At 38.7% G+C, this 24,081-nt stretch overlaps 1 long non-coding RNA gene across 1 annotated transcript; it reads right to left on the bottom strand.

Annotated features, from left to right (window-relative positions):
* Positions 1-848: 848 nt before the first annotated feature.
* LOC309705089 lies at positions 849-13,628 on the bottom strand. Its single transcript, XR_014276497.1, has 3 exons — positions 13,537-13,628; positions 13,120-13,435; positions 849-858 (listed from the first exon to the last, which is right to left on the bottom strand). It is a non-coding gene; the product is annotated as an uncharacterized lncRNA (long non-coding RNA).
* Between the last annotated feature and the right edge of the window lie 10,453 nt (positions 13,629-24,081).

Raw genomic sequence — 24,081 nt, forward strand, 5'->3', positions numbered from 1 at the left:
ACATGTGAATTGTAAAAAAAAAAAAAAGAAGCATACTCATGGTCTCACCTGTCACCTGACATGCTGGCTTTAGGCTTTAATCTGTGGATTCTTACACTTAAAGTTATTCAGTCTATTTATAGTTGGACACTCCAGTCTCATCACCACATCTTTAGACAGACGTCTGAAGGAGTGTTTAGAAGGATTCTAAACATAAACACTGGACATAACTAAGATTTTGAAAGGGAGATGGCCAGTTGAATTATGTGTTTGTTTGATCATTTGTTAGTTTGTATTGCTCAGTTTTTGTTTGTTTGTGTGTGTTTTTTAATGGATTAGCCTTTGTATACTTTCCAGAATTCCATATAAAAATGGGTTGAGTGCATAATATGAATCATTTATGTTTAAAATACATGTTGTGTTTTATTTGCTCTAAGAAACTCATCTACATTTACCAGTGAACTGATGGTGGTGCAGAGTTTAGATAACCAAAGGTGCTTTTCTTCTTGACTTCTTGACTTCAGCTTGACTTCACCCACCTGAAATTAAAGCTGACAGGAAGATAATTTCTTCAACTGTCATGATGTGACCTTGACTCAAAACCTTTGAAAACTATTTATTTGATATCTGTTTAAACCATAAATGATTTGGTTCCATCCTGGTCACTGTGGTTGTCGGGCACAATAATAAACAGCAGAATCTTCAGTCTTTAGTCTGTTCATCTGCAGATACACCTGCTGTTTGCTGTTGTCTCTGGAGATAGTAAACCGGCCTTGAACTGACTGAGAGTAGTGGATATAACCACTAGTCTCACTGATCCCAGCAACCCACTCCGGTCCTTTTCCAGGAGCCTGTCTGACCCAGTGCATCCAGTAGTCACTGAATGTGAATCCAGAACCTGTACAGGTCAGTGTATGAGAATCTCCAGGTCTTTTAACTACTGGTTCAGATTGTGTCAGAGTCTGACCACCAACACCTGTTAAACAAGTAAAACAGTCACTTGCTGTAAACTGGTTAATTTTTTGAAGGCAAATATAACTCAGTATCAGTGAAACTGCCCAAGTGATAAAAAGCAGCAGTCCTCTCGTTATGTCCATCATGTCAGACTGAATTATGACTCCACACTCTCGTCTTCCCTGCAGTCACATAAGTAGGTTTAAGACAGCCAGGTTTTGCTTTGACTCCTCCTCACAGAAAGGAAAGAGCCGATGTAGATGTGACAATTATCCTCATATAGTTCACATTTAGATTTTTCAATACATTTGATTTATTCATTAATTTAGTTCAGTTCACTTCAGTCATTGTATTGTTCCTACTGAAAAACCTGGTTCACAGACAGGCACACAAATGTCATCCAAAAAGAAGAGGAGGAGGAGAAGAAGAAGAAGAAGAAGAAGAAGAAGAAGAAGAAGAAGAAGAAGAAGAATGACATAAAACCAACAAAAACAATAAAAAAATAGATCAAAAATTTTATTCACGCACAAAATACAGAAAAATGCAAAAAACATAACAAAAATCACAAAACACAATCAGTAAAAATTACTACAATATACAAAGTACAGGTATCACATAAACTGATTTAAGAACACTATTAGACTGGGTCCAGCTAAATTTTTGGTGCTATTACACCTTACTTGTGAAAGAACATTGATGGCTTTTCTTGATCACTTGGTCCCTTGGTCACTATACCCTTGGAGTATAAGGGTTCGTTAGATGGTATGCATTGCTCAATGCACTGGAAAACCATTTATGTGTGATGGACTTTAGAGCACAGTGGTGTAGTCATATTGTTTGTGAACAGGTTTTCATGCTGTTTTACTATTTAACTGTTTTGAGATTCTTCAAAGAAGCTGAGCAAATGTGATTGCTGTCACCACTGCCCCATATAGACACAAAAAGTATGTACAGTTTCACAGATTTCCTGAAACAACCAACATACACCAATAGCTCTATCCTCTGTTTCAATACATACTGGTTAAATTTGACCTTGGACAGGCAGAGTTTACAAACAAATTGCAGCACCTGTAAAAGAGAATACAATTTTAAAGTATTTTTCTTTTTGTGTATTTTGAGTCACTATAATAAAAATCATACAATTTCGGGCTAAAAGAATAACATTTTAGGGTATTTTTTAACACTTTCATAATAACTAATGATGGCTGTATTAAGGTTATATTTTCTTGATTGTCATCTTTGAGGATTAAACAATGTGTAACTAAGTGATGATCTACGTCCTTTGCAGACTTTACTGGGAATAAGAATTAGAGGGACTAGTGCAATATTGTGAATGAAGCAACTGTAAAGTATTGCAACAAATTTTTAGTACAATGGCAATAAAGATATTCTGATTTTGAAATAAACATAAGCACGTAGCTCTTCCTTGGGATCCACTAATACAATAAAAATGAATCATGGCAGGATTTTGTACAACTGCTCAGCCCGCAGCTGTCACTGTGGTTCTCGAGCACAATAATAAACAGCAGAATCTTCAGTCTTCAGGCTGTTCATCTGCAAATACGCCTGCTGTCTGGTGTTGTCTCTGGAGATGGTAAACCGGCCTCGAACTGACTGAGAGTAGTATGTGCTAGTAACTTGGATAGTTGCAACCCACTCCAGTCCTTTTCCAGGAGCCTGTCTGACCCAGTGCATCCAGTAGCCACTAAATGTGAATCCAGAACCTGTACAGGTCAGTGTATGAGAATCTCCAGGTCTTTTAACTACTGGTTCAGATTGTGTCAAAGTCTGACCATCAACACCTGTCAGAACAAGTTACATGCAGAAAGTTGATTAGTTGTTGGCGACAAGTTTGACTTAACATTAGTGAAATCACTCACCTGCCCATAAAATCATCAAAAGTAGGAGCCCTCTTCTTAGATCCATCACTCTAAACTGTGTGACCACTGCTGTTTGAAATCTGTCAACTTCTGCAGGACAAGCAGGTTTAAGACATCCAAGTTTTGCATTAACTCCTCCTCACAGACGTTTTTGTTTATTTGGGTTTTTTTTGAGCATCTTGTATTACAAACACAAAAGTTAAATTAGCTCAAATGAACAGGCTGCATAAAACAGTTTAGCTCTTTTAGTGTATTTTACGATATATTTGTTAACTTGTTATTTTCTGTTTTATCGCGAGAGTACTGTTGCCCGCGAAGTGTTGTTGTTGTTGTTAGTATGAAAAATGGCGGAACGAATAAAGCACTGTGAATGAGAGTACGACGTCGTGTCTTTTGAGTTAACATTGGTAGCAGAGGATGGTTTCCAATTACAAAGTACCACCAAAGCTTGATGAAGCCAGGCCATACGAATGCTGGAAGAATGAAGTCAATATCTGGAGACGAGTTACGGAGCTGGATAAAAAGAAACAGGCACTCGCGGTGGCGCTGGGGCTCGAGGGAAGAGCCAGAGAAACGGCCATGGAGATACCCGCGGAAGATTTGGACAAAGATGACGGTATGGAAATACTACTTGCAAAATTTGACGCGGTGTTTCAGAGAGAAGAGGAAGACCGCGCTTATGAAGCCTACTCGTGTTTTGACTCCATTGCAAAGAACCACAGTGTGTCCATGGCAGACTACATTATAGACTTTGAACAGCGTTATAACCAGATGAAAAAGTACAACATGACGCTGCCTGACGCTGTGCTAGCATTTAAGCTTCTAGATACAGCTTGTCTTGATGAGAAAAGTCGACAGCTTGCACTGACAGCGTGCACGGACTTAACGTTTGCGTCTATGAAGTCTGCACTAAAAAGGATTTTCGGTAGGAAAGTAACCGGAGTTTTCAGCGGAATTCAAATGAACCAAGAAGCAGTTTTCCTTACGGAACAAAAAGGTCCCAAATACAAACGAAACAACGGTACTTCGTCGCGGAGTGGACAGCGACAACCACTACAAGGTACCAACCCACTTGACAAGTTTGGCAAGCGAACAAGATGTGCTATTTGTCAGAGCACTTACCACTGGGCGAAAGACTGTCCTCATCGTAATGGTGACCAAGTAAAGCTAACTGAAGATGGGAAAGTGGAGGAGTGTAACATTACTTTGTACACTAAAGCCTCAATGACAGACTCTGAAATCTTCCTGACCGAGGCACTGGGGTCAGCCATTATTGATACTGCATGTACACGTACAGTTTGTGGTCAGAAGTGGCTAGATAGTTACATGCGTGACCTCAGCCAAGGCCAAGTAAACAAGCTGTTGCAATCAGAAACCCCCAGCTCCAGACCATTTCGCTTTGGGGATGGTATTGTACTGTATTCCAGCAGAAAAGTGAAACTTCCAGCCAAAATTGGACAAACAAAATGTGACATTGAAAGTGAAGTAGTTCCTGTTGACATTCCACTACTACTGAGCAAAACGTCTCTCAAGAAAGCAGGGACTGTTCTAGACATGGAGAATGACAGTGTTGCCATGTTCAAGCAGCCTGTTCCCCTAGAGCTCACTAGTTCGGGACACTTTTGTGTGGACATTAGAGATGAAAATACTACAGAAAGCTACAATGAAAATGAAGTTCTCATGGTAACTGCTGAAATGTCTACAAAAGAGAAACAGAAAGTCCTTGTGAAACTTCATAAGCAGTTTGGTCATGCATCTGCAGAGAGGTTATTGAGGCTCATCCAAAGCTCTGGCAATACAGATAAACAATGTGCAGTTATTCTACAAGAGATAGTTCGTGACTGTGACATTTATCAGAAATATTGCAAAACCAAGCCGAGACCTGCTGTTGGTCTACCCCTGGCTTCTGAGTATAATGAGACAGTAGCGATGGATCTACATGAGCTGGAGCCCAATGTGTGGTACCTTCACATCATCGACCACTTCACACGCTTCAGTGCCAGTAGCATTGTAAAGACAAAGAAAGCTGCAGAGACCTGGATAAGCATTCACGGTGCCCCCAGACGGCTCTACACAGACAACGGCGGAGAGTTCAACAACACAGACATTCGGGACATGGCTGAAAACTTCAACATTGAGGTAAAAACAACAGCGGGGTATAGTCCCTGGAGCAACAGACTACTGGAGAGACATAACATGACACTTACAGAAATCCTCCTGAAGGTAAAAAAGGAACGTGGATGTGACTGGCACACTGCGCTAGACTGGGCCCTTATGGCCAAAAACAGTATGCTTAATGTACATGGTTATAGTCCACATCAACTTGTGTTTGGCCAAAACCCCAACCTTCCTTCTGTGTTGATGGATAAGCCACCTGCCTTAGAGGGCACAACTGTAAGTGCAAGAGTAGCTGAACATATCTCAGCATTACATGCTTCCAGGAAAGCATTTACTGAGGCAGAGTGTTCAGAAAGGATCAGGAGAGCACTACGCAAACAACTTAGGCCTACAGATGACAAATATGAGGCAGGTCTCATGTCTGTCACACAAACTGCAAATGAGCCCTCTACACCCACTGATCATGTCTCTGCAAATGTAAAGTTAAGATCAGGACAGCTGATTGCTTTTACCAACAGAGACAACGGTGTTCAACACACAGCCAGAGTGCTAGGCAGAGCGGGAAAAGCAAAAGGGCAATACAAAAACTGGTACAATGTGCAATATCTTGAGCATGATGGTAGTGAAGGTGAAAAAAAAGCTGTAGACATGTCACTTGTTGATGGTCTTTGCACTGAAGCTGAAAACAGAGATGCAGATGTACTCATAACAAAAGATATTTCCTTTGATTCTGCTAAGCAGCAGGAGATTGAGAGCTGGCAAAGTAATGGTGTGTTTGATGAAGTGAAAGACCTGGGTCAAAAATGTGTCTACTAGATGGGTCTGTACACTCAAAGAAACTACTAATGGTGTTGTCCCAAAGGCTCGACTTGTGGCACGGGGGTTTGAAGAGGTAAATACTAAAGAACTACAGAAAGACTCTCCAACATGTGCGTCTGAGTCCCTCAGACTGGTGCTAGTTGTGATATGTCAAAACAAGTGGAGAGTAAATTCAATGGACATTAAATCTGCCTTCCTGCAGGGAATGGAACTGTCAAGAGTCATTTATCTTCGTCCCCCACCTGAAGCTGGCAAGGACAATGTTCTATGGAAACTGAAAAAGTGTGTTTATGGACTTGCAGATGCTTCACTTTATTGGTACAATAAGGTCAAAGACATTATGCTCAAAACTGGTGGTAAAATATCACAGGTTGATCCTGCAGTGTTCTATTGGCAGAATGAACAATCTGAGGTTACAGGAGTGCTTGCATGTCACGTTGATGATTTCCTTTGGGCTGGTTCAAGTCACTTTGCAACTCATATCATTCCTGTACTGAAATCTACCTTCTTTGTGGGCCGTGAAGAACATGACAGCTTTTCTTATGTTGGTATGGACATTTGTACAGTTAATGATGTAATAGAGGTGCATCAACAACTTTACATTGACAACCTACAACCGGTTCAGTTACAAGCAGCACGGGCTGTACAGAGGGAGGCTTCCTTAAGTGAAACAGAACGTGAGCAACTCAGGTCAAAAATAGGACAGATTTTGTGGGTTGCCAAACAAACAAGGCCTGATGTTATGTTTGGCACATGTAGCCTTGGATCTAATATCAAAGATGCAACTGTACAGTCTATTCATGAAGTGAACAAAGTTATCCGTAAACTTAAGGCAGAGAAAGTGACTCTTAAGTTTCAGCATTTGGGTAACAGTGAAGATCTGGCATTGGTTGTTTTCAGTGATGCTTCATTTGGCAACCTTCCTGATGGCGGTACTCAAGGAGGGGCATTAATCGTCCTTATGGGTAAAGGAGGAAAGTTTTGTCCTCTCTTCTGGCAGTCTAAAAAAATCAGGCGCGTGGTCAGAAGTACACTGGCAGGAGAAACTCTTGCCATGTCAGATGGAATAGACAGTGCTGTCTTCCTGGCAACACTTTTCTCTGAGCTTACAACTGGTAACACTGGTCTGAATGCTCTTCCTTTGATCTGTGTGACTGATAATCATTCCTTGTTTGATGCACTCAAGTCTACCAAGCAGGTTACAGAGAAGAGACTAAGGCTAGAAATGAGCAGCATTAAAGAGCTCATACAAGCCAAGAAAATCAGACAGGTTTGTTGGTCAGATTCAAAATCCCGACTTGCTGATTGTCTGACAAAAAAGGGAGTTTCACCTTTAACCCTTCTAAAGGCGCTAGATGAAGGACTCTGGATACTGTAATCCTTTGTTTACAAAGTTGTCTTTGCATTCAAATGTACCATTGTTTATTGTGTGCAATGATAGTATGCTTTAAGTAAAGCAAAGCACTTTTGAAATGTTTTTTTTTGTTTATATAAATATATACATTAAATGTATACAAATGTTTACAGGGGTGTGTTTGTACTTTTATTTTATTTTATTTTTAAGAAAGAGGGAGATTGTTAACTTGTTATTTTCTGTTTTATCGCGAGAGTACTGTTGCCCGCGAAGTGTTGTTGTTGTTAGTATGAAAAATGGCGGAACGAATAAAGCGCTGTGAATGAGAGTACGACGTTGTGTCTTTTGAGTTAACAATACTTACTCATTCTAATTATTTAAGCATAGTGTAATAATATTGTCTAATGTCAGAATATTCTTTAATATCACTATACTGAGATGCTATTATATTGTGGTTTATCTCAGTGAAATAAATTAAAAATGGAAATATTAATGAAATAAAGAATATAAAAATCTTACTAAAAACCATAGTCACAGTAAGAAAATCCCACTTTTTTAAGGATGAAAGTGTTGTGAAAGCTTTCATAGTAAGGCAGTTTTAGTGAGGGTGTGTATAGTCCCTTATAGTCTTGGAAGTCAAAGTTTGAGAGAGGCATCTGACGAAGGCAACAGCTCTGTGAAGGAAGCTGTTTTCCTTAATCTATAAGTGCTGGCTTATTTCATCCAGAATCATCTGCCAGACAGCTGTGCTTTGGACAGAGAGAAATCAGGATGCATAGGGTTCTTATCAGGTGGCTGGCATGTAAGTTTGAGAGCTAGATGCCTATCATCCACTGTGGTGCCTTCACCAGGTTCTTCATCAGAAGTGGTAGCCTGTCACAAGGTCCAAATAAGGTTAAGAGTAATTTTCCTTTATCATATTCACTCTACTCAAAGGGAGGACATCATGACGTTTTATTGGGGTTTGGACAGAAACTGTTCTGAGCTTGTACAGCAACTCAAACAGCTCATTCAACAGCCATCACTGTGAATTTTCAGTCCAGTCCTGAACTGACAAAGTATATTATGTGATGGAAATTTAGTCATAATACTCTACAGTCCTTTTTCAAAATCCTGTCCAATTCATTGTACTTCTAGACTCCCAAATTAAATTAAATTCGAGACCAAATAAGTTTTCTTTAATAACTGTGAGTAATGGGTGTTTTCTCATCAGTTTACTGTAAAATTATATATTGAGGCATCAAAGTTCCTGTGTACGGGCAGAAAAAATGTATGCAGAGAAAGTGTTAGAAATCCATATAAGATGATCCATAAGAATAAACTAGGATTTATAAATGTGTACTTACTGTACAAATGTGCTTTTCAATCTAAATACAAATACAAATCAATTTGACCACAGGTTAAACTATAGAACAATTTGTGTATATCCAAACCTGAATAAATAGTCACCATTGATGCACAATTTCAAATTTAACATTAGAAATTTGATAATTTCAAAAAGCTTTCTGAGCTTACTACTTACAAAAAATATTTATGGCATTGTGTTCCTGCTATTAATCTGATAATCTGTAGAAAAGTCATAAACAGTTTTTCTTAACATAATTGAATAAATAAATCTTAGCATTGTCAGTCCCCTTTCCACTCTGTGCCTTGTGTGACTGGGATTCACTTCATAAATATGAATCTGTTCTCAAGAAATAATATTTTCAAGTTACATTTTATACTGAAAAAGCAGAATGGAATTCACTTAAAAAAACATAAATGTGCACAAATCTGTACCCAAGCTTGGCATACAAACATTTCACACACATATGTGTAATTCTTAAATGTGTGGATGGGTTAAGTTAATTGGAAATTCTAAATTAGCCTCATGACTGATAGCGACTTCTTCAGGTTGTATCCCACCTTGTGACAGCAGGTAAAGTCAGCCTGGGACCCTCAGTTCAATAAGCAGTTAAGACTAATAGATGCTCCATGTTATCTAAGTGAGGTAGGAAAAATGCCAGCATTGAGTGTGACCAGAAAGTGCAGCAGTGTGTAGCGTACTTCTGAGCTGACTTGCACATAGATTAAAGAGATATATCCCTACAACCTGCTGTGCTGCTTTCACCAGATCTTTCATGTGCGGTTGTAGTCAGTTTGGCACACATTGACTCAATAGTTCCCAATGATCTCAATGGTGTTTGTTTGTTTGCTTTCCTGACTTTGTTAATATTTTGTTTGTATGTAGCAATGTGAAAGCTTTTTACTAGTAATAGAGATACAGCGAATGTAGCTTTTCTTGAAGCTGAGGACTCCCAAATGGCCTGCGACCTGAGGTTTATAAATGTCATTGTTTTGAACTTGCTGTGATTGTTCAAATAGTAAGATCATTTTGGTGTTCAGCATTATAAGATATGAAAACACACACATAATAAAAATATGTATATTTTTCACATACATATTATTTTTATAATATACTTTTTTTTTTTTTTGAAAACTCAGACCTTGAATAATTAGATGAAACTTGGATATACTAGTCGAAGGTTTGTACACAGGTTCTCATTTATTGCTTTTACTTTATTTTCATGACTACGTATTTACATTGTAGATTTTCACTGAAGGCATCAAAACTGTGAATGAACACATATGGAATTATGTAGTGAACAGAAAAGTGTGAAACAACTGGAAATATTATGGCAAGAACCAATCAGCCAAGTAAAGAAAAACAACAGTCCATCATTACTTTAAGAACTGAAGGTCAGTCAGCCCAGAAAATTGCTAGAACTTTGAATGTGTCCCCAAGTGCAGTCGCAAAAACCATCAAGCACTATGCAACACCTCAGATTAGAGCCCAGATAAATGCCACACAGAGTTCCAGTAGCAGACACATCTCTACATCAAGTGTTCAGACTAGACTGAACACATCAGGCCTTTACGGTTACGTTGCTAAGAAACCACCTCTAAGGAAAAGCAACAAGCAGAAGAGATTTGGTTGGGTCAAGAAACACAAGGAATGGAAATTAGACCATTGGAAATCTGTGCTTTAGTTTGATGAGTTCAAATCTGAGACCTTTGGTTCCAGAATAATGAATTTTCTCATCTCTCTATGATAAAATTATATATGGGGACATGTATATGCAGAAAAACAATAGAAAAGACACAAGGTCTCATGGTTACTTAAAGGCTGCTCCTCTGTTGTCTGTTATTGTTTGATCAAGCACAGGAATAAACAGCAGAATCTTCTACTGTCAGACACTTGATCTCAATGTACTGTCTGCTGCTGGAGTCTTCTTCAGTCATGACGAAATGACATTGAAAAGAATTTCCATAGCTAATAGAATTTAAGACTGTGTTCATCCACCCAGCCGAAAGCTCTTGGTGGTCTCTGTTGTATCCAGTGAATACTGTAGTCTGTCGGGCTATAACCAAATACAACACATGACATCTTCACTCTCTCTCCTGGTCATTTCAGAACAGAGGGAGACTGTCCCAGTTTGATCTCACTCCAAACTCCTCTAAAAAGGACAAAGGGAACAAACCATAAATAATAAACTTGACCTAATAATATGTGCCATAATTTACAGCTGTTTAAAGTCGTTTGCGTGGTTCAAAATAGCGTTTACAAGATGCTATTTGACAAATATTGGTGATGATGTGTTTAGAAAGGAGCAAAAGTTTGCATAGACCTCCCTCTACAGGAGCAATTTGGTATTTAAAATACACAGTCTCTTAGTAATTTAGGCTATGCTATAGCATAGCCTAAATTAAATATGATAGAAAATTTGTGCTCTCAAATCTAAATATATAAACGCCAAGAAGACCTCATTCTAACTGAGCATATTATTTAGGGATGGTGTGTGCATACTGCAGACTGGGAGCGATGCAGCTCTACATTTCTTGAAGTCAAGCAAGAAGAATAACAGCACTGTGTGCCACAAGAATCAGCAGTATATTGTTGATTGCACATTTCTCATGCACTCTTCAGTGAAGATAATTATACCCTAAACTGTTTGTAAGAATAGTGTTTGGAATTTTCAAAATATGTTTTAATGTATTTTAGTGCTGTCAGCATTAATCTCGTTAAAATAACGTTAACGCCAGAACCGCATTAATGCAGCAAATCTCTCTTAGCAAGTTAGCGCAGATCGCCCCGTGCGTGGGACTCATTGGCCTCAACGTGTTAGAGAGGTTAACTCGTTAACGTATTAGCACCGTGCAGCCCAAAACAATGGAATTAACATCATTTTAACGGGATTAACGCGGACAGCACTACTTTATTTGCAGTGAAGGAAAAATTATAACTGAATGGACCATTATATATGAGTGGATGTAATAAGTTGTGTAGGATTTTGCACAGCTGCTCAGCCACTTCTGTTACTGTGGGTTTCGAGCACAATAATAAACAGCAGAATATTCAGTCTTCAGGCTGTTCATCTGCAGATACACCTGCTGTTTGCTGTTGTCTCTGGAGACAGTAAACCTGCCTCGGACTGACTGTGAATAGTAATTAGTGCTACTGCTAGTATCAGCAGCAATCCACTCCAGTCCTTTTCCAGGAGCCTGTCTGATCCAGTGAATCCAGTGGCTGCTGAGTGTGAATCCAGAGGTTGTACAGGTCAATCTGTGAGACTGACCAGGTTGTTTAACTGCTGGTTCAGATTCTGTCAGAGTCTGACCATTAACACCTGCCCCAGTAAAGAGAAAATTAATGACAAATGCACAACTTAAAAAGGATGGCCCAAAATATAATTTTAGATTATCATCAACAAAGCTTTTCACCTGCCAAGCAGAGAGTTAAAAACAGCAGTCCTGTCTTACAGTCCATCATGTCAGGCTGTGAGTCCACTGTTCTCTGCCATCATCTCTGCAGTCAGACATAAAGAGATAGAAGCAGTACTTTTGCATTGACTCCACCTCCAGCTTTTTTCTAATCTCACTGACAACATGATCTAGGTCAGGATAGGTGGGTCCAAAAATCGATAAGGTTGAGCGGTGTGCTAAGAATCGCAACAACTTTACACTGCTCTCCTTGACAAGCTTGTTGTGCCCACTGTGTAAAAGCTACTAATTACAGTAGATGGACAACAAAATAATTTCTTACTTTCTTACAATGTGTTTGTTTTATGTGGGTCATATGAATGAGAACAGCTGCTTATCAGTCAGGAAAGAACATTTAATGGCAGATTTACTAACAGCCTGTGGCAGCACAAAGCCTTCTTTAACACTATCTAAAAAACTAAAAATCTTCTGAGTTATAATAAAGAGATGTGTTGCCAATTTCATGACTAAAAGTTTTGCCCAGTTTTTTGCAGATGGCCTTGTGTTGTACATTCTACACACACACTCACACGCACACACACAAAGGTAGCAGAGTTTCTTGCTGTGCTCATCCACCCAATCCATACGACACAGCTCTGGAGTGGATTGGGTGGATGAGCACAGGAAGAAACTCTGCTACCTTTGTGTGTGTGCGTGTGAGTGTGTGTGTAGAACGTACAACACAAGGCCATCTGCAAAAAACCTGGGCAAAACTTTTGAATCCAGCCAACATTGTAACCTGTCAGTCTATAACCTGATAGATGACATCTTCACTCTCTCTCCAGGTCTTTTCACCTCAGAGGGATTCTGCTCCAGTTTGATCTCACTCCAAACTCAACTGAGAAAAAAAAAATCATGTGATCATGAATGATCATGAATGATCACATGCATCAGTGCACACTGTCAGTAGAGATTCATCTATATGTGGTGTAAAGTTGTTCTGTTATATTGCAGGTGGGGAGCCAAACTGTAATCTCAGAGTTAAGAGAAATGCCAGCTTTCCTCCAGAATCAGCAGTAAATTTTCGTGTGTGCTCCTTAGCGAAGATAATTATACAGTGTCACAGCTTAAACTTCTTATAAAATAGCAAATGGTGTGTCACTTTTTAAAATATATGTTATACTTTATTGGGTGTGAATAAGTTCTCTAAATGGTACACATTAGGTGAGAGAGTATAATAAAACCTGAAGGATTTTGTACAGCTGCTTAACCAACTTCTATCACTGTGGGTGTCGAGCACAGTAATAAACAGCAGAATCTTCAGTCTTCAGGCTGTTCATCTGCAGATACAGCTGCTCTCTGCTGTTGTCTCTGGAGACAGTAAACCGGCCTTGTACTGACTGAGAGTAGTAGTTGGTGCCTCCATTAGCATCAGTTGCAATCCACTCCAGTCCTTTTCCAGGAGCCTGTCTGATCCAGGCCATCCAGTAGCTGCTGAATGAGATTCCAGATGTTGTACAGGTCAATCTGTGAGACTGGCCAGGTTGTTTAACTGCTGGTTCAGATTCTGTCAGAGTCTGACCATCAACACCTATAAAAATAATGAAAAAATGAATAACTTGCACAACTTTAAAGCATGAACCAAAATATTTAGACCATCAAAAAAACAAAAAAAACCCAATAACTCTTAACCTGCCAAGCAGAGAGTTAAAAACAGCAGTCCTGTCCTGCAGTCCATCATGTTGAGATGAGTCCACTGTTCTCTGTCATCATCTCTGCAGTCAGACATGAAGATGAAGACGCTCTCTGTGTTTTTGCATGAACTCCTCCTCTCAGAGATTTGCAACCGGACTGTGAATAACATTCAGACACTATGAGGTAAGTGTTAATAATGAAAGAGTGAAAAACAATGTAGGCTAGTTTAAATTATAGGTTTATTTGAAATAACGTTTTGGGTTTAACAAAATGTTTGGTTGATATATCAGAGAGAAACAGAATGTTGTGATTTTGTGATTAGCAAAATTTACTTTATATTGGAATACAAGGATATAACAGAAGTGTATATGCTTCATTTTAATAACTTATTGAGAATATGTGATATGCTCAGTAATATATTGATCTTTTTTTGCTTCACAACATGCAAAAACCATACATCACACTATGTAAAGATCTTATATTGGATTTACCCATATACTTTTCATTTTCATTTTGTCAAAGCAGTCCATACCTTTAAATATAGTTTAAAAATGGCTTTACTAGTTATTGCGAACACTTGTTTGCAGTTGTTGCTGCTAAGGGCGGCCCAACCAGTTATCATGTTAAAGAGCCATGTAAGTTTTTTGCCCTTCATCATAAACACCTTCACAAAAATGCAAAAAAATGGGAAATCAGGAAGGGGGCAAACACTTTTTCACACCACTGTATGCTTTTGTGTCTTTTCTTTATGTGCTTGTGTGCTGTATTCTTTGTGGATACACCAAAAGGATGAACTTTTATGTGTTACAATATTGTTCCCTCTATTTAGGAAATTCAGATTAGTTTGATGTTTGAAGGGCTGCACTGATATGAAGTAAAATGTCCCTCAACTGCATCAGATAACACTTTGTTGTGAAAATGTAAGAAGTAGAATGTAGATAGATATGTCTTTCTTAATTTAGGGAGTAAAATTAAAATCAGTTAAAAATATACAACTACGTATACCTGAAAATTTTTCTGAAATACACTAGTAAAGTATTTGTTTCTTCCCACCTCTGTTTATAAGTCATGTTTAGACCTCATTAAGTCATAGAACCTTTTAACAGTGTCACTCTGTGGCACAAATTCATGAAGTGCAACTCTGTGAGTTTGTGCAAAAATGATTAGCATACTCATGGTCTCATTTGTCAACTTATGTGGCTGCTTTAGGCTTGAATTGAGTGATTAAATTTTCTCACTTGTAGTTGGAAACTTCAGTCACATCACCACTGGAGTTTCCAGTGGACAAATGTATAAAGAATCTAAAAATAAACACCAAGTTAAAACATTTGTGGGCATACCTGAGATTTTGAAAAGGAGAAGACAAAAAGTACATTTTTGTTTGATTGTTTGTTTAATCATTTGTCTGTTACTTTGTCTTTAGACTAGCCTTTGTGAACCTTGCAGAACGTTCCGTTTTAATTGCTAAATAGACTTCTATTCCATTTGCATTGAGTGTGACCAAAAAGTGCAGTACATTTTTGATAATGCCTTTGGCATGCACTCTTCAGTGAAAGTATTTATCCAGTGCCATACGTGAAACTAAGTTATGAAAGCATGTAAAATTGTTCAGCTATATATACGTGATGTTTTTTTAGGAGGTAAGGCGTTCTCTGAACTGATGTTGCCGCTATGAGAGTGTATTTAATAATAATAATAATAATAATAATAATAATAATAATAATAATAATAATAATAATAATAATAATAATACATTTTATTTGAGGTTGCCTTTCTAAAACCCAAGGTCACCTTACAAAGAGAAAAAGATATTAAAAAGACAGTAGATTAAAATAGATAACTTTTATGGGCAACCAGTGAAGCTGCTGAAGAATTGGGGTGATAAGGCAGTACAAGTTATGACCTGAGCTGCAGAATTCTGAAGAAGTTAAAGTTTAAGGAGGACCTTGTTGGGAAGACCAAATAAGAGGGAGTTGTAATAATTGATCCGGGAAGTAATAAGACTATGGACAAGGATGGAACAGCATGGGCAGTAAGGAAGGGACGAAGTCAGTTAATGTTACGTAAGTGAAAGTATGCAGTATGCATGGGTTATGTAATTAATGTGAGACTGAAATGAGAGAGTCCTGTCAAATATGACACCCAAACTCTAATTGTGTCTTGGTGATTTGTATCACTGTGGTGTGATAAACATCTTCTCTTCAAGCTTCAGATTTTGTCCCTTTATAACAACCAAACAGACATGTCTCTGCTGTAGCCAAACTCAGTCAAGGATAACCAGACACAGTGATGGTCATAATGTACAGGCTGCACAACCATCTGGCTGAATGAGATCAATGCTGTACACACCTGTGAAAACACAAATAAACAGTGTATACATAAGTCCTCTAAATAGTGTGAATCTGTTTATTAGTGCGGATCGACTGGAAATATCTTACAGACTCCCAAAAGCATGGCTGCTCATCTGAAGATACGGATGTGAGCCATTGAGTAGTGCAATAAGTAGTTACTGAATATGAATCCAGAACTTGTACGAGTCTTTTAACCACTGGTTCAGATTCTATCAGAGTCTGACCATCAGCACTGGAAAAACAAATAACGGAAAATAGTCATATGCTGTAAGCTGGTAAGGTTTTGAAGATAAATTTCACTCATCATCAGTGAAACTGTTGACCCCTCCACCAGGAAATAACCAATAATAATTGATGTATTTTATGTTTTTGTTTTTGGGTGATAATTATCTTTTACTATGTTTTTCATCAGAAACGACAACAACTAAAGATACAATAAACACATTATACTTTCTCAAAAGGTATTAACACAACAGAAACAAGCAGGAGATTTTGTACAGCTGCTCAGCTAGAGTCAGTCACTGTGCCTCTCAAGCACAGTAATAAAAAGCAGACTGTTCATCTACAGATACACCTGCTGTTTGTTATTGTCCCTGGAGATGGTAAACCGACCTTGACCTGACTGAGAGTAGTAGGTTCTGTGGTAGTAATGAACAGATGCAACACACTCTAGTCCTTTTACAGGAGCCTGTTTGATCCAGTTCACATAATAGTCACTGAATGTGAATCTAGAACCTGTACATGTCAGTCTGTGGTTCAGATTGTCTCAGAGGCTGACCATCAACACCTGTCAAAAAGAAAAAGAGTCACTTACTATGATTTGGTTACTTTTCAGTGGCAAATATAACTCAGTAACAGTAAAATGCTTCACCTGCCCAGAAAGTGATAAAAAGCATCAGTCTTGTCCTAATGTCCATCATGTCAAAGTGTGTGACCACTCCACTGTCATCCTTCCTGGATGTAGGTCCAGAAGTAGGTCTAAGATATCCATGTTTTGCACTGATTCCTCCTCACAGAAAGGACAGAGCTGATGTAGACTTGGCAATGATTTTCCTATGATATATAGTGTAGTTAATGATTTGATAACTCGATACTCTTTAACTAATTTATTTGTTGAGATTTTAATTCAAACAATGTCCCATTTTTCAGTTTTTGAATTAGACAATAGTGCTTACAGGCTTTATTCGCATCCTCAACAAGTACAGTGAAGGCTGAGTCATTGTTTAATATCTGGAAGCCAATTTTACAGTGTAGCTGTAATTGCAGTGGTTGAACACCTTGTGTTTGGGGGGACTTATACAGTGGGGCAAAAAAGTATTTAGTCAGCCACCGATTGTGCAAGTTCCCCCACTTAAAATGATGACAGAGGTCAGTAATTTGCACCAGAGGTACACTTCAACTGTGAGAGACAGAATGTGAAAAAAAAATCCATGAATTCACATGGTAGGATTTGTAAAGAATTTATTCGTAAATCAGGGTGGTAAAATAAGTATTTGGTCACGTCAAACAAGGAAAATCTCTGGCTCTCACAGACCGGTAACGTCTTCTGTAAGAAGCTTTTCTGTCCCCCACTCGTTACCTGTATGAATGGCACCTGTTTGAACTCATCATCTGTATAAAAGACACCTGTCCACAGCCTCAAACAGTCAGACTCCAAACTCCGCCATGGCCAAGACCAAAGAGCTTTCGAAGGACACCAGGAAAAGTATTGTAGACCTGCACCAGACTGGGAAGAGTGAATCTACAATAGGCAAGCAGCTTGGTGTGAAAAAATCAACTGTGGGAGCAATCATCAGAAAATGGAAGACATACAAGACCACTGATAATCTCCCTCGATCTGGGGCTCCACGCAAGATCTCATCCCGTGGGGTCAAAATGATCATGAGAACGGTGAGCAAAGATCCCAGAACCACACGGGGGGACCTGGTGAATGACCTGCAGAGAGCTGGGACCAAAGTAACAAAGGTCACCATCAGTAACACACTACAACGGCAGGGAATCAAATCCCGCAGTGCCAGACGTGTTCCGCTGCTGAAGCCAGTGCATGTCCAGGCCCGTCTGAAGGTTGCCAGAGAGCACATGGATGATACAGCAGAGGATTGGGAGAATGTCATGTGGTCAGATGAAACCAAAGTAGAACTTTTTGGTATAAACTCAACTCGTCGTGTTTGGAGGAAGAAGAATACTGAGTTGCATCCCAAGAACACCATACCTACTGTGAAGCATGGGGGTGGAAACATCATGCTATGGGGCTGTTTTTTTCTGCCAAGGGGACAGGACGACTGATCCGTGTTAAGGACAGAATGAATGGGGCCATGTATCGTGAGATTTTGAGCCAAAACCTCCTTCCATCAGTGAGAACTTTGAAGATGAAACGAGGCTGGGTCTTCCAACGTGGACAATGATCCAAAACACACCGCCCGGGCAACAAAGGAGTGGCTCCGTAAGAAGCATTTGAAAGTCCTGGAGTGGCCTAGCCAGTCTCCAGACCTCAACCCCATAGAAAATCTGTGGCGGGAGTTGAAAGTCCGTGTTGCTCGGCGACAGCCCCAAAACATCACTGCTCTCGAGAAGATCTGCATGGAGGAATGGGCCAAAATACCAGCTACTGTGTGTGCAAACCTGGTAAAGACCTATAGTAAACATTTGACCTCTGTTATTGCCAACAAAGGTTATGTTACAAAGTATTGAGTTGTATTTTTGTTATTGAACAAATACTTATTTTCCACCCTAATTTATGAATAAATTCTTTACAAGTCCTACCATGTGAATTCATGGATTTGTTTTTTCACATTCTGTCTCTCACAGTTGAAGTGTACCTCTGGTGCAAATTACTGACCTCTGTCATCATTTTAGGTGGGGGAACTTGCACAATCGGTGGCTGACTAAATACTTTTTTGCCCACTGTATATACCACACATTACCATATAAGATCACTCTTATTACACATTCAAATAGAAGATGTATGCACTTCACTGACTGCTATGTTGAGCAAATGGCCCAAAATTTTGTTGGCTAGCTGCTAAGCTCTATCTGTATTTTGTCATTTCTTGTGATGTTAATGATGTGTTTATAAAGGAGGAAACGTTTGCATAGAGCTCCCTCTACAGGAGCAATTTGGTATTCCATATACAGAGTCTCTAAGTACTTTACGATATGATATGATAGAAAATTGATATATGATAGATAATTATACCCTAAATTGTTTGTAAGAATAGTGTTTGGAATTTTTTAAATATATGTTTTACTTTATTGGAAGTGAAGGGTGAGCAAAACATAAACTAAAAAGCAAGTACAGGCTCACTTTGCATTCCCATACAACTCTAAATTTAAGAGGAAGAAAGTGAACAACATAACACTGCCAGGACAATGTGACATCCAATAATTATAACTGAATGGACTATTATATATGAGTGGATGTAATAAGCAGTGTAGGATTTTGCACAGCTGCTTAGCCACTTCTGTCACTGTGGATCTCGAGCACAATAATAAACAGCAGAATCTTCAGTCTTCAGATTCTGTCAGGGTCTGACCATTAACACCTGCCCCAGTAAAGAGAAACACAATGGAAAATGCAACTTAAAAAGGATGGCCCAAAATATAATTTTAGATTATCATCAACAAAGCTTTTCACCTGCCAAGCAGAGAGTTAAGAACAGCAGTCCTGTCTTACAGTGAATCATGTCAGGCTGTGAGTCCACTGTTCTCTGTCATCATCGCTACAGTCAGACATAAAGAGATAGAAGCTATCAGTGCTTTGCATTGACTCCGCCTCTAGCTTTTCCCTGATCTCACTGACAACGTGATCTAGGTTAGGGAAAGGTGGGTCCAAAAATCGATAAGGTTGAGCGGTGTGCTAAGAATCGCAACAACCTTGCACTGCTCTCCTTGACAGTCTGGTTGTGCTCACCATCTTGAAACTACTAATCACAGTAGATGGACAACAAAATGATTTCTTACTTTCTTACAACGTGTTTGTTTTATGCAGGTCATATAAATAGGAACAGCTGGTTATCACCCAAGAAAGAATATTTACTGCCAGATTTACTAACAGCCTGTGGCAGCACAAAGCCTTCTTTAACACTAAAAAGTGTCTGGGTTTACTAAAGCGATGTGGTGCCAATATTGTCACTACAACTTTTGACCAGGGAATTTTACAGATGGCCTTTTTGTATTTGTATCTCCAAGAGTTCCCCCTTCAGGAGATGAATATAATTCATATTTAAATATTTTGTTTATTTTATTTATTAATTGCAAATTGTGCTAAATCCAACACTGAAAAATGCACACCCCGTATATTTAGTTGCGATAGCTGCTTCAAGGAGGGTTTATTTATTTGCAAAGACAAAATGAATGTGTAATTGACACATTAGTTAGAAGAGAGTGATATTATACCCCTTTCGTCAAAAAAAGTGACAGGTTGCTTCCGGAGCTCATTAATTATTCATGAGCTCCGGAAGTCCGGAAGTAGGAAGTAATTAAATTATCCCCTAATTAAATTATCCCCTAATTAAATTAGCTCCGGAAGTCCGGAAGTAGGAAGTAATTAAATAATAAAAATATGATATTCATAAAAATATGATATTCATAAAAATATGATATTCATAAAAATATAATTGATTATTTAGAAAGTTTCTTATATATCAAATTAGCATTCTTTTATTTCTTTAAGCAATTAAAAAATGTATTTATTTTTTTATGCTCAAAAAACGCCATCTGGTGGCGGGTCAGTGTGTGTGTGTGTGTGTGTGTGCGCGCGCCCGCGCGCGCCCGAGGCTGTGTGTCTGGGCGCGCGGGGGCGCGCCCGTGTCTCCGGACCGTGCTCTCTCGGGCTCCGTGCTCATGTGTTTAAAAATGTATTAAACCATATTAAAATTGTTTAGTTAAACTTGTGCTTTTGTAACGTTCAGTATGGCCACAAACACATGCTGCATGCCTTGGGGGAAAACTTTATTTCGATTTATATGCATTTGTAGATTTAGAATAAAACTCATACTCAGAAAAAACTCGCGATCCCCTAACCCTCCTTAGATACATAAGCAGGGAAAACTCCTTAAAAAACCCTCCGCGATTTCTCCAAAACCCTACAATAACTTGTTAGGGTACCCCCTCTATTCCCAAAACCTTATATTCGATAACAGGGAAAATCCTGAAAAAATCCTTAGTCTTTTTTCTCAAATTCAGCGCCCCGCGGCTCCCTTCATGCTCAGCCAAACAAAGCCAAAACTCCTTTTAAAAATTTCTCCGCGATTTCTCCAAAACCCCTAGAATAACTTGTTAGCTACCCCTCTATTCCCCCCAAAAAAGCGCTATAATCCAAAAACATTGGGAAAGCTCCTTACTCTTTTTTCTTCAAAAACTTCCCTCTTGCTAGCTACCTCTAAAATTCAACGCACACTCTAAGTTCTACCTCGCTCTTAATCTCCGATCCACAACTTCTTGCAGAGCACAATTTTTTCCTGCTTGTTCGCTCCCCGCTCTGCTCCCTAATGCGCTGCTTACCTCGTTCGAAATTTGCGCCGGAGACCAACTCCCCCCCTTACTGCGCCCCGCTGCCAATCACATAACCCTTGCACCGCTCCCTTCGCACCCCGGTTAGCCAATCCGCTCCAGGTCTGATTTTACGATCTCCCGCTGATGTTAAGACTATCTTCGAACCCCCAGAAGAGATCTGACTTCAGACATATCAACAACTGGCGCCGCTCAGACTGCTTGCGAGCTCAACAGCCATGAAACCAGGGATCAACAACTACCTTCGCGTGCCCTATGTGCATATCACTCGGTAAGTGTTAATCTTCCCCCTCTAACTACATTTTCGCATTTTCCTTTTTACCACTCTGTCAATCCTTTCATTTAAAAAAATAAATAAATATCACAATGGTTTGTAACAGGTACAATACACCATCCATCCATCCATTCGCCTCCACTTATCCTTTTCTCAGGCTCGCGCGGTGCGCTGGAGCCTATCCCACGTACAATACACTTTAAAATATATATAAGCTCCACTTTTAACTCCCGTAAAAGTTTATACATTACATGTCTACATCACCTATCATGGCCTCATCGGGTATCTCATATCATCTTGTTATTGTTATGTTATTTGATATTTTGCTAGTTTGCGTGTTTTAAAACTCTTTTTGTTTTTCTTTATATTTTTAGACCCAGATGTGTTAACCTGATCCCTGCGAAACACCAGCTCTGCGTGGATTTTGACCGCGAGTGACCGGATGTTGTTTCCGGCCTGAGGTTGCCTGAAATGCCGTGAGGCTCGTTTGAAAGATTGCGCCCGAGACCAACTCCGCCTCCAAGGCATGCCTACCTTTAGCTGCCACCAGTGAGATATCAGAGCCGGGCTCCACATATCCAATCAGGAACACGAGCAAGACAGCTTTTGCAGACTCTCCAGAAATATACAAGTCCTTACCAACTGCTCTGCAACCCAGTGTTTCTGGTCCCCTCGCTAACATCGCTTTTTGAGATATTTTTTATGAACCACCAAAAAAGCAATTTTACCCCACAGACTGGGTCTGAGGGCAGCAGCGGGGACAAATGATTGTAATGAAGCGACGGACATTTCATGGCTGGTCTTGCATAATTGTGAGTTATTATGTCATATGGTGATAAGTACATAGTTTTGCAAGAGGCATACAAGCACTGTGGAAAAAGTAATCATAAAACTGTTTTTGTGAACACCCTACGTTATGCTTTAAAAAATGTGATACATGTAATGTGATCATCAAAGAACATGATTTTTTTTTTTAAAAAAACTTTTATTCTTATGCTTTTAAAGTATGTCAGATTATCTTAAAACACTTATTTGTATGTTATGTTTTTCTTACACCATGTGTAATTTTTATAGACACCTTATTCATTGTATCAATGTGTAATTATGTATCTTTGATAAATAAATAAAATATTTAATCTTGTATTTGTGTACTTTCTGGTGATTCAATAAAAAATTAGTCACATATCGCTCTGATAAACACAGATGGCTGAAAGAAATGTTTGATGGAACAAAGGAAACAAGTGTCTTGCTGCTAAACTTTTAAGTCACCATGGTTTAAATGAGAAAGTCTGTATGTAAAACATGAAAAACTCCATATCAGTGATATCTACAAAGGTGTACTCATTTCTTTGTAATGGTACTTTACTGTTCCAATGAAACAAAAAGAAAATCTCATTTTTAAAGTACATTTTTCGGCCATCCTGACCTATTTTCAGGGGCAAGAATGTTGATGTTAGACTGTGTTTTAAATCAGGTTGTGATCTTAAACTAACTATCACAGCACTGATTTCAGTTGTAATCTCAATTAGAATCCCAATTTGGCTTTTCTCCAGTCAGTGTTATGGTGAAATTTAACTTGTTCTTTTGTGTAATTGCACATGGCCCAGCAAAGGACCCCTTAGTAAACTGTACAGCATAAGTATTCAATTCACTTTTGTCAGAAAACTTCACAGTATGAGAAGTTACAGCACAGTTTCTCCAAACGTGTGGTTCTTTTTCAGCCAGCGTGCTTTTAGAGCATCTACATTAGCTCATGTAGTAAAAGTACAATCAGTAAGTGTACTTTAACATTTGAGATTCCGAGTCACTCTTGCTTAGATCATGTGAACTATATCATGAACCTTTTTTTGTATAATGCATTAAACGTGTTCAAATCAGTTTAGTTAAAATAAATTGAAAATAATCTAGAGACAAGCAACTCCTTTTTAGCTTCTGTTATGTATTTACCTCTCACACCTTAATCTAGATGTTAGTGTTCTCAGAGTTAACATGTCTCATGTTGCCATGTTGTATTTCTAATACCCAGCCTCAGTGTTCGCCCTGTTGACCCTCAAATCCAAACACCAATGATCTAGATATTCACAAAATTCATAAGGAGATTCTTAAGGTCTTAAGTTTTGTTGTTTTTATGTTTTACAAAAAAAAAAACTTCACATTTTTTATATTTTTAAACGAAAGTGACATGCAAGGATATTTTTCTTTAGTGATGTTGCTTCAGCAATCTCAAATACTAATTATTCTGGGAATTTTTATGGTCAAACTATGTGATTTTCCAAATGTGTGTGTGTGGAGTAAAATGACCTTGTTCTTATGATGTTGTCACCGTGAATCATTTAGGATTAACAACACAAATTGTATCGATAGCAGAAACAGTCTTATAACTTATAATTCTCACACGTTACCGCT

Source organism: Aulonocara stuartgranti (genome assembly GCF_965226115.1).
Source record: "Aulonocara stuartgranti genome assembly, chromosome: 4".
Taxonomy (NCBI): domain Eukaryota; kingdom Metazoa; phylum Chordata; class Actinopteri; order Cichliformes; family Cichlidae; genus Aulonocara; species Aulonocara stuartgranti.